A 12,222-nucleotide genomic window follows, 5' to 3' on the forward strand; every position below is an offset into this window, starting at 1 on the left:
GCCGCAGGCTGAGGAATTTCAGTGCCAATATCTTCAGTGCTAGCCCAGGTCTCCATCTCTTCAGCAGCATGAGCATCAGCACTAGTGGCTGGAATTTCTTTAGGTATGGTAAGAAGTGAAGCTTGAGGTTCTTCAGAGCCCATAGGAATTTCTTCAGTCTGGACGGGGGACTGAGGAATATGTTGTAGTGGGGTGAATAGTGGTGAATTGGGGTGTTGACTTTCCCAAAATTCATCGTTCAGAACTGGAGTGGTGCACCCAATATCCACGTCTTCTTCTTCATTCATTTCCTCAACGCCCGCCTCTTCAGCTGTGAACTGAGGCATTGGTGATGATATCACTGGAGTGGATGTGAGATTGTCCACCTCAATTTCTTCGTCCAACCACTCTGACAAAGCAGCAGAAGGAACATCTTCATCAGATCCTCTTGGGATCTCATAATCCTCACCAAAGGGAACGAGGTCCTTTGATGGCATGCTTGAAACAGGAATAGCATCAATGGGATTATCAAAAGAACTTGTCAGAGTCTTGGTATTCTTTGGTGCTGAAGACTCTGAGGTGGCGGATGCTTTCCTCTTCTTCACAGCTGCTCTCTCCACAGCTTTGGTTTTCCTCACTTCTGATGCAGAAGGAAGAGTGGGACTTGGCGTTGGTGCAGGAGGAGCAGAGGAAATCGGTTCATTTTCTTCAGGCACAACTGATGCAGTTGTCCTGATTGGTTCAGTTTCTTGAGGCACATCGTTTGACTCTTCAGCTGGCCTGGCTTGTTCTTCAGGCGCAACACTAGTGGCACTACAACAAGAACCCCCCTTTAGCAACACATTGATGCGTTGTCATTTGTCCATATAAGCGTTGCTAAGGTCTACACCAACGGATTAATATGTGTTGTCGTAGGTGGCATTGGAAGGGTCTACAACAACATATATAGATCCGTTGGTAATCTGAAGAATAATGTGTTGCAAGGGAACAATTGATTTATGCAACGGTTATATGCGTTTTTGTTTGCACAATAGAGTAACCTCCATGTATAATCATTTATCATTTATAACCGCAGGTAGTTTGAAAAGCAGTACAAGGCACAACTTCAATAAAAGTTGAGAGAGTAGAAATGAAACTAATATATTGATTCAATTGCACAATCCGTTACATTGCAATGCAAGTATCATCAATTAGGAGTACATCACTTTCTTCAAAAATACATTTTATATACTATGAATTTCTAAACATTCATAGAATTGACTTTGACTCTCCTCCAAGTAATAAGCATCAACATATAGGGGTTGTTTTCTTGCGCCCATGCCAGCCCTACCAAAGCTAGGCTCGCCAAATATTTGCCAGACAAATTCACCGCCGCCATCTCACCAAGAGTTCTTATAGTGGTTGTTTGTCTTGCGCCCATGCTAGCCCTACCAAAGGTAGGCTCTCCAAATATTTGGCAGACAAATTCGCCGTCGCCGTCACTGTCTCGCCAAGAGTTTGAGCAGAAAACTCAACGCGGGACCAAAATGTTGCCGTACATACAAACACTGGTCAATGCACTTCACCATAATTTGGCACGACAACTCTCGGCTCTTGAAACAAATAGACCCATATTCTCCAAGGATCCAAGTAACCATGTACAGTATTATTGAACTTCTCAACCTACAATGAAAAAAAATACTATTTAGGCATATATTTGAAATTTGAAGTTTTAAAATATACAAGCCAGGTGTTGTACCTAAAGGATCCATATAAATACCAGTGTGCATGAAAAGATCGTTGGGAGAAAAATACAAGCTTATGTATGTCCGACAAATAACATAGTACATACTAGCTCCGTCCCGAATTACTTGTCTTGGATTTTACTACATACGAATGTATCTAGATACATTTTGGTGTTAGATCCATCTGTATCTAGACAAATTTAAGACAAGTAATTTGGGACGGAGATAATAATAAAAAAGCAAGCATCTCTGACAATTCTGGTGTGTATGTTCACTATGAACAACCATCAACATGAATGTACTACTAAAAATTATCCAAAGATTATATTATATTAACAATTAGATGAATTCAGCAACAAACTATTAGATAAAATATCAACTGCACATAGTTGAATAATTCTATTTTCGAAAGGTCTCTGCACTAATTAGTTTTGCGCCCGCATACTAATCATTCTTGGTATGGTGTATTAGGAGAAACAAACTCAATGCCAAAGCTAAAAAATCATTAAATTATCTACCTCACGCAAAACTTTGTACTTACCTGAGAACTACAATGTTACATCTTAGAATTTCCCAATCCATGAATCAAGATTCTTAAAACCTGTAGAAATGTCAGCATGACAAAGAAAGGCATCATCAGATTCAGGCTTCTCTAGGAAAAAGTAAGAGAGTTCTGTTCTAGAGAAGGTGGGATCATAGATGTTTACAGAAATAAAAATAAATTAATATGCCTTTATTTTATTCTTCAAAATAAACCTAGTATAAAAGATGATTACATATTTAAGAAATGCATCAGTGACCAATGTAATGGCTGAACAATCGAGATAATATCATAACTAAGTAATGGCTAAACAATTTTTTATCGGTGCGTACCCAGTTTTAAGAAATGCTAACCGTGCACCTTTGCTGCCAATATGGCATATCATATAATCAAGAAATTTGATCTTTGTCACCACGTAGCCCTCTAATCATGTATCATTTGTCCTGTCATTGAATAACTGGTCATCAATACCTATAAGAATGTACAAAATATGGGACTAGACAAAATTTATGACTGTACAAATAGATATATATTGGCACACTTAACTAGCAAAGACCCGCTGGGATAGTTAGTGTAAAAATTAAGGATATGGAATAAATAAGAATGTTGCGGCATGAGCAGAAGAAAATGAAACTGAAACCTTAGTGGTCTTCTGAACCAGGGGAGGGTGTATCAAGAAATGAATGGGTTGCCCCACTTTCACCGACATTGAGTAAGTTGTACATGTCCATCTGCCCCTGAAAATGCATGCCGCCAATCAAGTAAATCTCTTGCACAATCAGGCAAGGCAAGCTAAATATTTTGCCACAATATTATCTATTTGCGCATCTAGTTTGAAACCTGAGCTGTAGGAGTATTTAGAGACTAACGACTGTTAGCTGACATTTTGCAGGCACTGAAAATGCAAGGGAAAAATCACATGATATACAGGTGGAAAATATATTTAGATGAAGTCAACACAAATCTTATTGGTGACCTGGTAAGTTTGCCTACTAACCTCCCTGTCATGGAGTAGTGCAACCCCAGCACGTAGTGATTTGCAGAGCTTGGAGATTTCATGGTATGACAACCTGAAGCCAATGTCGAGGCAGCTTGGAGCTCCTCCACATCCTCCAGAACATAGATGATGATGTCAATAGAGTTTGTCATATGTTCAATGCATGTTTTATCTTGAAAATAGAAGGGTAAAAGCATTAGCAGCTGAATCATACCTGCATTACGGGCCTAAAAGGTAATTTGTTTCAGATTCAACGTACAGTCCGGATTAACCATCAACAGAAGGTAGCTGGGGAGGCGCAGCACCGTCATGCCTGAGCGGGAGCATCAAGCGCACACACGTGAGTTAGTGGGCCTACAGACCATAGGCGAGGGAACCACACCGGACACCGTTGTTGCGATTATGGCTAAGAATGAATCACTTGCATATATTACATGAAGGTATGGTTACAAGCCTTGATGTGCAGCACGATTCATCCATGTGTGGTCCGAATCAACCAATAGGGTACCAGTACATTATCGTTGTTGCTGGTTTGCACTGAAGGTGAACATGTATTACAACCAAAACCTAGGATAGCAGTAGTTTGAAGTTGCAAATAAGTTTTTCCACAACTTGGTCTTAAATAATCTTTAATAAACAATTAAAGTACATGCCAGTAGTAGCTATGTTGGAACATCTATCATATTGATTACAGCAAAAATATAAGGATTCAGAGGAATCGAGCATGTCCCTGCAGAAGTCAAGATGTGTGTTGTTATCGACGATGCGATGTTGCTGGCTCCACCTCCTCCTCCCTCTCTCCGTCGCCGGCGGCTATGGGATCCATTTCTCCCAGAGTCAAGTGGTGCGCTCGTGAGTTGGGGGACCTTGTGGCGACCGGTGGAAGTCCATGCGGCGGGGTTACGGCAGCATCTGTGGCATCGAGGTGGATCCTCCGGGGCGCCGGCGGTGGTGCCTGCTTGCATCGGAGAGGTGGAGACGGTGTCCGGTAGTGCAGGGAGCTTCTGCTCTCGTGTGGGCTTGGATCCAGATCTGACTACTCCAGTTCGGCGACGGCGGCTGCTCAGCGCAGGCATGGCGGCCTACTGTAGGCCTGCAGCCATCGTGGAGGCTGGGGGGTCGCGGTGGGGTCGACTAGTGGTGACGCTAGTAGGTGGTCGTCAAAAGAATTTGGAGGTGGCGGCGGGCCGGCGGCAGAGTCGTGGTGATGGAAGTTGGGGCGAGAGGGAGATGGTGGATAGAAAGTTTCGCTCCTTCTTTTTACTTGGCGCGTGATTTTTTTGTTGTTGAGTTCTTCCCGCGTGATATTTTGACAGACAAGGTATAGGTGGAGGTGGGTACCGGGAGGTTACTAGTGCGGGAAGTGTGGGAGACTGAACAAACAACACATGTTATCATTTCGTTGGTACATATGTGTTGGTATAGGGGGGTCTTTGTTGTAGTGTGGTTGCCCTGGCAATTTCATCAGCGGCTGGAATAGCTTCATCATCCCAGGTACTTTCAGTTTCTCCAGCAGCCTGATTTTCATCAGTGGTGCTGGCATGACCTTCAGTTTGCTGAGCAGATGCTTCAGCTTGAGGAGATTCATGTTGCGTTGGAGCAACAACATTTGAGGTGAATCCTTCAGTCAGTCTCACAAATCTGACTTTGTCTCCAAGCCAATCTGTATGGTAGACATTGAATTCATCACTGAGACTTTTGATCTCAGACTTTATGGCAACAAGTCATCAGTTGTCATGCTGACAACATTTTTCTTCAAGAAACGCTCCTTCTTATAATGAGCTTTCTTCAACTTCCTGGCATATTCAAATTTCCATTTTTCTTCACTGATGAAGGCGGTCAGCATGTGACTTTGGCCAGGAGTGAGCTTCAAGTGAGGCATATGTGTGTTTGGGTCCTTGTGCCAGAGATCAATACAGTAAAGGGTCAACTTGGGATCCAGCATCAATGCCACATTTGTGCTTTTGGCTCTAGCGGCCCTTTGTTGTCTGTCTCTGATGATTTCAGCGATTTCATCATCATCAGCTTCGTCATCAGTAGATGACACATGGAAGGCGACCTGCTTCTTATGAGGACTTGGTCTAGTGCCTCGTCCAGCAGTGGCCTTTGTCTTCAGCAGAGTGGGGCCAGTTGAGGATTGCGGAGGAGCTGAAAAACTTGCAGCGGCTCCTGAGGCAATTGAGATGCCTTTGCTCCTTTGACATGAGGCGAGATGTGCAGGTGTTGAGGACTTTGCCGGAGGACCTGAGGACTTTGGAGGAGCTGGAGCAGTATGAGGAATTTGCTATGAGGGCATTGCAGAGCTGGACCGTTAGGGCATTGCTGAGGTGCTTGGCCGTGAGGGCATTGAAGCAGAGGCACTGGGCTTGTGTGCGGGCTTCTTTGGCATAACCTTCTTGGGCTTGCTAGCATAGGCCTCAGCAGTGGTAGCAGCAGCAATAGAGTATTCATTGAATTTCCTCACTGCTTCTTTAGCCATTTTGGCTAGGTTCGCTTGCCGTCTTGCCCATTCATCAGGATAGTCCTCACCACGCTTGAGGCTGGTGGGATCAGCTTCTTGGCCAGGTGCCAGTGGAGGTCTTGGACAAGGAGGGTGAAGAGCGAATTTCTACATGTACTTTGGAGTAACATACCTGTACTCCCCCCATTCCCGTGCCCATCTCCTCTCTATCCTTTGTATGCGCACCTTGCGCCGATTCTCGTTCTCCTTGCCATGTTTGGCCTCATCACGAGTACAATATTCTTCATAAATGTCCTCGGGGATCTCAAATGGTGTGTTGACTTCCAGTCTCTTGCCTCCCTTCTGATGTTTCTTCCCGTCAGCCATTTTCTTCAGCTGTGGATTTTGCAAGGTATGCAACTTTTCTTAGAGGAATGGTGCAAATGAGTTAAGTTGATGAGAACCTAGTGATTCGGTAGCGGACATGAGTACCTGTGAACAGAGTATAGGTGCGAAAAATTTGAAGAGGTCATATGCATTCTCAGAAGTTTTTGCAAAAAGAAGAAGTTTGAGGAATTTGACCAGATGTGTCTTGAGGAATTTCACTAAGCGTTCTTTGATTTAGGTTCCAGAGTTGTATAGATTGAGAATCCACACAATTGAGGAATCTTGAAGAAAAATGTTGCTTAGAGAAACAGATCAAGAACAGACGTTCGTGTGAGGTGTTTAGAGTGTGAAGATTGAAGAATAAACACCTTTTGAAGATTTGTGGAAAGCATCAAAATCAACAAGGGCGGCAAAAGTAACTTTTAATTACCCTTGACAAAGAACATGATGAACTGGGAATAGTAGATTGGAAGTTCGTCTGTCCGGATCTTCCACGCCCTAACTTGGTGGAGGAAGACAGCTACGGTGGCGGCGGAGTGAAGAAATCCACGGCTGGCGCGAGTATGACGGCGACGAGGTCGAGGCAATGAAGCTCTTCCTCACCGGCGATAATGGAAGTAGCGGCGGCGCTAGGTTTGAGATCTTGAGCGAGGGAGTGAGGTCGAGCAGAGTAAAAATAGTCTGAAGAGGGTGAGAGGTATATATAGCCATGGTGAAAAACTGCTCTTCCGAGGAAAACGGATGAACGTGCCCCTGACCCTTCTCATCCTAGCGACATGTGTCACCCAAGTACAGAGCGGTGGCGATCGTGTGATATCGTGGGTGAATAGATAAGTCTTATCGTGGGATGTGGAACGGTTTAGGCGGCAAAAAGGCGAAAATTTAGATAAGAAAGTTTTAATGTTTCGTTCGCAAATTCTTCAGCTGACGAGGACACAGTGAAGATTTTGAACGGGTTTCAAATAGAATGCAAATGAAGAATTTGTGAACAGACTGGGTTGAATATAGCATAGAGGGGGAAGGGTCTGATCACATTCACTTAGCAGAAAAGGCAACTTGAAGAAATAGCAATAAGTGAATGCTGTAGAGGACATAAACTCATATATATATATATATAGTCAAAGAAGAAACATGATGGAGAGAGTGAAGACATAGCAAAGTTGAAGAACTCGAACAACTGAGGAATTCCAAAACTGAAGAAATACTCAAATTGAAGATTTTCAACTTTTGTTCGTGGCGTAACCCACCATATAAGAATGCTGATTTCAGACGTCGTGTACAATTGTCGTAGGGCTCTGAGAATCAAATTCTTCGTTAATTTCTTCACACTTAGAGGGTTAGTCTTCATTGATTGAAGAAAACCGTTACTTCATGTGTTGCACACCTAAGTCATCAATTTTGCATAAGTGTTAGGATGTGTGTCCTCTTCAAAGGACATTCAAAGATTCTAAGATATTTAGCTCACACCGCAACTTGCTAAATCTATTCTCATCCAAGGGCTTTGTGAAGATATCTGCTAGCTGTTCTTCAATCTTCATGTGCTCAATAGAGATGTCGCCCTTCAACACATGATCACGAAGAAAATGATGACGAATCTGAATGTGCTTTGTCTTCGAGTGCTGAACTGGGTTATGAGAAATCTTGATGGCACTCTCATTGTCACAATAGAGTGGAACATTCTTCACATTGATGCCGTACTCCTTGAGGGTTTGCTTCATCCATAGCAATTGAGCACAACACGAACCAGCAGCAATGTACTCAGCTTCAGCAGTAGAGAGTGATACGCAATTCTGTTTCTTTGAGGACCAACAGACCAAGGATCGTCCAAGGAAATGGCATGTGCCTGATGTTGACTTACGGTCCACACGATCACCAACATAGTGAGAGTCTGAATATCCAATGAGATCAAAAGCCGAGCCCTTGGGATACCATAATCCAAGTGTTGGAGTGTGAGCTAGATATCGAAGAATATGCTTCACAACCTTATGGTGTGATTCCTTCGGTGTAGCTTGAAAGCGGTAACACATGCAAACACTAAGCATAATATCTGGTCTAGATGCACATAAATATAATAACGAGCCAATCATGGAGCGGTATACCTTTTGATCGAAGTCAATACCATTTTCATCAGTGCATAGATGACCATTGGTGGGCATAGGTATTTTGACGCCTTTGCAATCTTGCATGCCGAATTTCCTTAATACATCCTTGAGGTATTTATCCTGAGATATGAAGATGCCGTTTCGTTGTTGATGAATCTAAATACCTAAGAAGAATTTCAATTCTCCCATCATAGACATTTGATATTCTTCACTCATCATATAGGCAAATTCATCACTGTAACGTTGGTCAGTACAACCAAAGATGATATCATGAACATATATTTGGCATACGAATAATTCATCATCATAAGCTTTGGTGAAAAGAGTTGGGTCAAGTGAACCAGGTTTGAAGCCTTTCTTCATGAGGAATTCCTTCAAAGTATCATACCATGCCCGAGGGGCCTACTTGAGGCCATAGAGGGCCTTATTGAGTCTGAAGAGTTTGTCAGGATGCTTTGGATCCTCAAAACCTGGGGGTTGAGCAACATATACTTCTTCCTCAAGCTTACCATTGAGGAATGCACTTTTCACATCCATTTTATATAAGATGATATTATGATGGTTAGCATAAGCAAGTAATATGCGAATAGCCTCAAGTCTAGCAACAGGTGCAAAAGTTTCATCGAAATCAATTCCTTCAACATGTGTGTAGCATTGAGCTACAAGCCATGCCTTATTCCTCACCACAAGGCCATTTTCATCTTGCTTGTTGCGGTAGATCCATTTGATGTCGATGATATTGTGCTTGCGAGGGTCTGGTCATTTGACAAGTTCCCACACATTGTTGAGCTCGAAGTGATGTAATTCTTCTTGCATAGCTTGAATCCACTCAGGCTCTAGAAATGATTCATATACCTTAGTGGGCTCTGTAATAGAGACGAGATCAAAGTGCCCACAAAAGTTAGACAAATGTGAAGCTTTTGAGCGTGTGAGAGGACCTGGTGCTTTGATGTCGTTGATGATTCTCTCAATTTGTACTTCATTAGCAATGCGAGGATGAGCTGGTTGACGACGAGGAATTTGCTCAGCATATCCTTCAGAGCCATTTTCTTCAGGTGCTCCAGCATGATGTTCTTCATGTTCTAGAATGACTTCTTCAACAGATTCTTCGGTAGGAATGACATCCTCTGTAGCCTTGAACTTAATGGATTCCTCAAGTGGTATTTCATCTAGCACAGGAGGTAGGTGCTCTCTTTGCGAGCCATTAGTCTCATCGAACTACACATCTACAGTTTCAACAACCTTGTGGTGATAGGTGTTGAAGACTCTCTAGGTGTGCGAGTCCTTTCCATAACCAAGCATAAAACCTTCATGTGCTTTCGGTGCAAATTTAGAATTGTGATGAGTATCTCTAATCCAACATTTAGCACCGAAGACTTTAAAATAACTCACATTGGGTTTCTTGTCCGTGAGGAGTTCATATGAGGTCTTTATGAAGAATTTGTGAAGATATACCCTGTTGATGATGTGGCGCGCAGTATCAATTGCCTCAGGCCAGAAGCGAGGAGGTGTCTTGTACTCATCAAGCATAGTGCGAGCCATCTCAACAAGAGTCATGTTCTTGCGCTCCACGACGCCATTCTGCTGAGGAGTATAAGGAGCAAATAACTCATGAGTAATACCAAGTTCATCAAGATAATCATCAAGACCAGTATTCTTGTACTCAGTTCCATTGTCACTTCTAATGTGCTTGATATTCACACCAAAGTTTGTTGAAGCCCTCGAGGAAAATCATTTGAAGACTTCCTGCACTTCAGTTTTGTAAGTGATGATATGCACCCATGTATAATGAGAGTAGTCATCAACAATGACAAAGCCATATAAAGATGCAACATTAGTAAATGTGGCATAATGAGTAGGGCCAAAGAGATCCATGTGAAGCAATTCAAATGGACGAGTGGTAGTCATGATGGTCTTTGAGGGATGCTTGGCCTTGGTCATCTTTCCAGCTTCACAAGCTCTGCATAGATGGACCTTGAGAAATTTGACACCCTCGATGCCAATGACATGCTTCTTCTTTGCGAGCGTGTGCAAGTTCCTCATGCCAGCATGACCAAGTCGTCGATGCCATAGCCAGCCTTCTGAAGCTTTTGCAAGTAAGCATGTAGCAGGTTGTGGTCTTGTAGAGAAATCAACAGTATACAAATCTCCTCTCCTAAAGCCTTCGAAGACTTTGGAATTGTCAGCCTCTATGACCACAACACAACGATACTTGCCAAAGGCAATAACCATATCAAGATCACAAATCATTGAGGCAGACATGAGGTTGAACCCTAAGGACTCGACAAGCATGACTTTGTCCATGTGTCGATCCTTTGAGATTGCAACCTTACCTAGACCCAATACCTTGCTTTTGCCTTTGTCAGTGTAGGTGATATGCTTCAGATGCGATGGAGATAAAGCAGTGTCCATCAATAAGCTCCTGTCACCAGTCATGTGATTTGTACATCCACTGTCGAGGACCCACTCAGTGGCTTTGGGTTGATCATCCTGCAGATGAATTAGTGTAACTTACGGACTCATATACTTCATCAGTGAAGAATATGACATCAAATTCATCAAATCACTTTCATCAAGCAAGAGAACATGTAAAGCAGTATGAGGACGTGAGAAATAAAAATTCATTTCTTCATGATTAGCTTGTGTCCTTTCAAGCATTTTCAGGTCTCCAACAAATTCTTTAGACGTTTAAGTTCGTTTGGAGACCTGGCCCTGCATAAGAGATTAGTTCTTTTTCTTCACCACCCACATCTGGAGGGGTGGCAAAGAGTTCATCATTCTGCGACCTCCATAAGAGAAAGGTGGCATTGAAGCCAATCCACTTTGTTTCACATAAGAGGGGTTAGGGTAAGCATATGAATAAGCAAAAAAATTCTTTGAGGACTTATGAACATAATGATTTGAGGAATACTGCACATATTTATAACCCTTAGTCTTTCCCTACAGAGCAGAAGTGTTAGCACGATGATGTTCATATGAGGACTTTGATCCATATGAGGAATGTGGTCCATATGAGGACTTGGATCCATATGAAGACTTTGGTCCATATGAAGAATTTGATCTGGGGTTTCTATTCTTCAGAGGTGGTGTCATGATGACATTCACGTGGAGACTTTCAAGGCACCTTTTGGGAACCCAGATTTTCTTTTTAGGAGGACCGTTCCTGCAGTTAGTGCCAACATATCTAGCAAATACTTCACCATTCTGATTTTTGAACAGCTTATAGTTGGAGTCAAATGACTCATCACAAGAATATGAAGATTCACATGTAAAGCCAGATAAACTAGATGGATCCACTGAAGGTCCCTTTGCAGCAACCCATGAGGTTTTGGGATACTGCTCAGGCTTCCAGTAGGTCTCATCAGCATTGAGTTTCCTCCCAAAGGCAATACCCTCTTTCCTAGGGTTCCTATTGAGGATCTGCTTTTTAAGAACATCACAAAGTTCTTGATGCCCTTTGAGGCTGTTGTACATGTCTGTCACATACAATTCCTTCAGCCCTGCATGGTCAGTGATACTAGCAGCATCCTCAGATGAGGAATTAGTGATAGCAGAGACAGTTGAAGAATTTGCAGCAATAGAAGCATTTGAACTTTCAGGTGAAGAATTAGCAGATTCACGTTCAATGCACTTCAAACATGGAGGATTAAATTCTTCCTTAGCAGTACTGATTTGTTGAGCAAGTAATGAATCACGCTCCTTCTGAAGATCTTCATAACTCCCTCTTAGTTGCCCAAGGTCTTGCTTTCTTTGAAGAAATTCATAAGAAAGCATCTCATGATCAGATAAGAGAGTGTTATGATGACTCTGAAGATTATCAAACTTAGTCTGAAGTCTCTAAAGATTTCCAGTCAAAGTTTTAGTGCGATCCATTTCTTCACCCAACATATCATCGCTTTTGTCTAGCATATTTTGAACCTTTTCAAGAGCCTTTTGTTGTTTCACAACAATCTTAGCAAGTTTAGAATAGCTAGGCTTGAGGTTTTCATCAGATTCATCCTCACTTGATTCAGGGGACGGATATTTGAGTACCTTTGCACCTTTTGCCATGA

This window comes from Triticum urartu, chromosome 3A (genome assembly GCF_056163025.1).
Source record: "Triticum urartu cultivar PI428250 chromosome 3A, HENAU_Tu73, whole genome shotgun sequence".
Classification (NCBI taxonomy): domain Eukaryota; kingdom Viridiplantae; phylum Streptophyta; class Magnoliopsida; order Poales; family Poaceae; genus Triticum; species Triticum urartu.